A 5,249-nucleotide genomic window follows, 5' to 3' on the forward strand; every position below is an offset into this window, starting at 1 on the left:
AGGACTGCAGCCTTCAATATGGATTGAGGCTCAATGTCAAGAAGACAAAGATTCTCACCACTGGACCAATTGGCAGCATCAGGATGGATGGTGAAGAGATCAAGATTGTTCACAGCTTTAGTCTGTTTGGCTCCACAATCAACACTCTTGGCCCCAGCAGCCAGGAAATGAAAAGAAGTAATGCAATGGGAAGGTCTGCTGTTAGGGACCTCTCTAAAGTACCCAAGAGTAATGGTGTGGCTCTGGAGACTAAGGTGCATCTGGTACAGGCCATGGTCTTTGCAATCACTTGTTATGCGTCAGAGAGCTGGACAATGACCAGGAAGGATAGAAGGAGAATTGATGCTTTTGAACTTTGGTGTTGGAGAAGAGTGCTGAGGGTGCCATGGACTGCTAAGCAAACAACAGATTCATCCTCGAGAGGGTTAAACCGGGCTGCTCCTTGGAGGCAAGGATTCTGAGGCTTCGTCTTACATACTTTGGTCATCTTGTAAAGAGACACCAGTCCTTGGAGAAGGACATCATGCTTGGGAGGGTGGCGGGCCGACGCAGGAGGAGAAGGCCCTTTGGAAGAGGGATTGATTTGGTGACTGGGGCAATCAGGATGAGTGTGTCAGAGACAATGAGATTGGCACAGGACAGAGCAGAGTTTAGGGCTGTTGTGCATAGGGTCGCTATGAGTCACAAGGAACTCGACAGCACATAACAACAACAACAATGAATGTACAATGGTGGTGCTGGGGTCAAAAGCTCGTATATAGACAAAATTATTTATCAGGCTCACTGTTTTAAAATATAATAATGTAGAATTAGTTTTAAAGTAACCAAAATATTCTTTGTATCATTCTATAAACGGAACAATCTTTCAAGAAGCTGAACAATATAAATAAGAATATGGGATCAGATTTGGGAGAAAACTCATCAACATCCTGTATTATGTAGATTATACAACCTTTAAAACAGAAAATGAAGAAGCTTTGAATCACTTAGTGAAGAAGATCAAAGAGTACTGTGTTCGATAAGAATTACATCTAAGGATGTGGGGACAAAGAATCTCCAGCTGATTGTGAGTGGGACTGTAAAATGGTACAATCATTCTCGAAGACAGTTTGGAGATTCCTCAAAAAACTGAACGTAGAAATTCCATATGACCTAGCTATTTTATTGCTTGTAATATACCCTGAGAAAATGACAACGGAGGCACAAATGGAGATTTGTACACCCATGTTCATAGCAGCATTATTCACCATTTCAAGAACATGGAAACACACAAGTGTCTAACGACTACTAAATGTATTGAGAAATTATGGTACAGTCACACAATGGAATACTATTCAGCACTCAGGAGCAATGATTTTGTAAATTGTCCTCTAACTTGGGATGGACTGGAGAGAATTATGCTGAGTGAACTAACTCAGTTTTATAAGGACTGTATTAACTTAAATACTGTATTAAACTATTATTGTAGAATGAGTGTAAGAATCCAGGAGGGGCTGGAGAGACTGGAAGCAGAAGGATGTGGATATTCATGGAAAGGGAGACTTAATCATGGAGCCGTCGAATTTGATGGTGGGGGGAGGGTGGTGAGGCAAATTGGAAGATTCTGTTCTTAAAAACAATGTATTTGAATTTTGTAGGTAAACTAGAATTTTAAAATGTCAACTTGCAGTGGGGGAAGGGAAGGTAAGAGTGTAAAATGTGCAACAATGCGTGAATTAAAATCCAACTTTTCTATAAACTTGTTAAAATCACAATTAAAATAAAAATTTTCTTTTAAAAAATCAATACATCTCAACATCGAGAAAACAAACTCTTTGTCTTGCCAAAAGACTACATCATGATAGATGGAGAAAAGTTTGAAAGTATCAATTATTTAATTTCACTTGAATCCAAAATCAACACCTCCTGAAAGTAGCAGTAAAAATATCAAAAGACAAGTGTCACGGGGGAAAATTTGTCACCTTTGATGCCTCCACTGTCCTAAGGAGTAATGATGTCAGTTTAAACATTTGTAAAAACTATGGTATTTTAAAATTATTTTCTATGCATTTGAAAGTTGGACAATAAACAAAGACAATAGAGGAAGAATCATTGCCTTTGAATGTTGGTGTTAGTGACAAGTCCTGTATATACTATGGAGTTCCAAGAGAACAAACCTATCTAGCTTGGAGGAACTGCAACCAGGGTGCTCCCTGGAGGGAAGAACGGTGTAATTTAGTGTCACAGACTTTTAGCATGTTGTGAGGAGAAACCAGTCCTTGGAAAAGATATCTTGATGGGGAAAATAGAAGAGAGTTAGAGAAAGCAAGGAAGACTTTTAGCAGAATGGATTGACCTGGTGGGTGTCAACAAAGGGCTTGATCATGGTGTACATTTTGGCAATGACAGAGGATAGGGCAAGGTACAGATCTCTTATTTTAGTGTATGCTATGAGTCCTAGTTTACTAGAGGGCACATAACAACAACATAATCATCTTTGCTAAAAATGCATTGAGAAGCAAGCATAAACGCAGTTAAGATGGGTCAAGTAGGACCTTTGAAGAGCGTTTGGGGCAGAGATAGAGGTAGTGCAAAGTTGCCAAGACAGACTCATTTCTCACACCATCTACTCATACTGAGCAGGATTGTGTAAATAATGTAAGGGGGGGGGAACAATAGATTAAGATTGTTGTCAAGTTTAGAAGAGAACAAGAGATGGGATTGACTTGACTATGTAAAAGACTCTATGGCATCAACTCTTGTAGTTAACTTTCTATTGTCCGATGTATGTTTTACATTGTGCTATATATGATCCTCAGTGAGATGGATTCAGTGGGTGGGGTAATGGAGGTAGGTGCATTAGAGACAATAAGATTGGCACAGGATAGAGCAGGGTTTAGGGCTGTTGTATATGGTCTCTGTAAGTTGCAGGTGACTCAAAATCACAAAGCCACAACAACATTCACCAATGGCTCCACAGGTAAAGGATGGGTAAAATCCTCTCATGGGACTTCCTGCCTATGGCAAGCTGCAGGAGAGTAAATGATGAGTAACTTTTGACCTGAGAACATGTAAAAATAATAATGGCCTTAGAGACCGGATGGTGACATTTCATCTCACGTACTTCTAGCATGTTATCAGGAGGGGTCAGTCCTTGGAAAAGGACATCTTACTGGGAAAGGTGTAGTGTCACAGAAAAAGAGGAAGACCACCAGCAAGTTGGATTGGCATAGTGACTTTAACAATGTGTGTTTCAGCATACCCGAAATTGTGAGGATAACACAGGGCACGGCAATTTCAGATGTGGTATCCACAGTGCCATTATGAGTCATGAATGACTCAATGGCGTCTAACAACAGCAAAACCAATAGTATTCTCCAATGAAAAAAGCAGGACTCCTTGGAGAAATAACTGATTGAAAATGGAGAGAAATGTCTGATTTAAAATTGAGGACGCATATGTATGTACAACATACAGAGGAAAAGTTAGAGTGTTGTGTAATGTACACAACACTCTATATGTACAACAGATAGAGGAAAAGTTAGAGTGTTGTGTAATGTAAGATTTAAAAATCACCATAATCACAGCAATTAATAAATCTTGGAGAAGATTTGGTAAGATAGGAACTGTTTTACAATGTTGGTGGGATTGTACAATGGTACAACTTATCTGGAAGGCAATTTGGCTCGTCCTTAAAAACCTCAACATAGAAATTCCATAAGACTCGGCTATCCAATTGCTTGGAATATACCCCAAGAAACTGAGAACTGAAGCTCAAACAGAAATTTGTCCACCAATGTTCACAGCGGTATTATTCACCATCACAAGAACATGGAAATGGTCCAGATGTCCAACCACAATGGAATGGATTGAGAAGTTGTGGTCCATTCACATAATGGAACACTACGCAGCACGCAGGAGCAATCCTAACTTGGGAGGGACTGAAGAGCATATTGCTGAGTGGACCTAACTCAATTCCATAAAGACAAATACTGTATGAAACCATTATTGTAGAGTGAGTATGAGGAACCAAAGCAGTGGGGAGGCTGGGGGGCAGTGAGGATGGAGGGGGTGTAGGATGTTAATCATAAGGTTACATTATTTATTTGATTGGTGGGTCGGTTGAAGGAAATGAGAAGGATATTTTGTTAAAAACAACATATTCAAACTTTGTAAATAAATGAGAATAAAATTTAAATATAAAAGATAATAATGGAGCTATGTTAATGAACATAGCAGACAACTGAAAGAGCCCTCATACAAACGGAAATATTCTGAGCAAAAAGATAAAGTAGTATTAGATCATTACCAAAGTATAAAGTAAATGTCCATGAAACTATGCTCCCATAAATAAATGATTAAATACATAAAAGTTGAGAGAAATCTTTTTAAAACTATGTCAATAATTCCTATAAATAATCTACTCTCAAAGAGAGAGGTTGTAACATTTTATTCTATTAATGTGGTCTTTAGTAATTTCTTAACATACAGAACAAGGTGGAAATGTGGATAAAGAGCCGCTTTGAAATGGAGAGAGCCAGATAAACACGAGGTCACCAAGGGCGCACAAATCAACATCAAGAGGAACGAGTCATGTTGAGGTGATTTTAAAAAATGACATTTCCCCCATGGTCTTCCTTTCATAAAGTCACAATTCCAATCATGACAATAAGAATAGGCAAGTGACAATTGAAAGAAATTGTACAACAGGCTAGGCGAGTACTTCTAATACATGATATGGTTACCCAAAACAAGGAAAATCAGAGAATCTATCAGAGTCAGGGGAAGTAAAAGAAAGGTGGAAAATAAATGTAATGTGGGACTCTAGAAAGAAGATGTTAATAACGAGGGACTGAGATTGAGGTTAATGGGGACTGTCCATCTTCTCTGCAAATGTTTTGTAACGATAAGACTGATCAACGAATGGTGATTAATTTTATAAAATCTAATACATAATTTTATGAAACACGACGTAAATGAAGAACACAGTAGAAAAAATGCATATGAACTTTGTAAACAAATTATTAAAAAATAGTCATCATCCCTCCATCACAGCTTAACAAAACGAAATTACAAAGACTGGTCAAATTCAAATAATTTTGAAAGAGCAAACTGTGAGCTTCCCTAGACTCTATCCACTGTACGCCTTTACAGACTGAGTCACTGATGTAAGTTTCATATTCCTTATCACTAAAAGCAGAATAATATTAATGCTAATTCATACAGAGATTAAGAAACCGAATAAAATAATGAAGTCCAAATGTCAAACA

Source organism: Elephantulus edwardii, unplaced genomic scaffold, assembly GCF_000299155.1.
Source record: "Elephantulus edwardii isolate Elephantulus edwardi_28Jun2011 unplaced genomic scaffold, EleEdw1.0 scaffold00226, whole genome shotgun sequence".
NCBI lineage: Eukaryota > Metazoa > Chordata > Mammalia > Macroscelidea > Macroscelididae > Elephantulus > Elephantulus edwardii.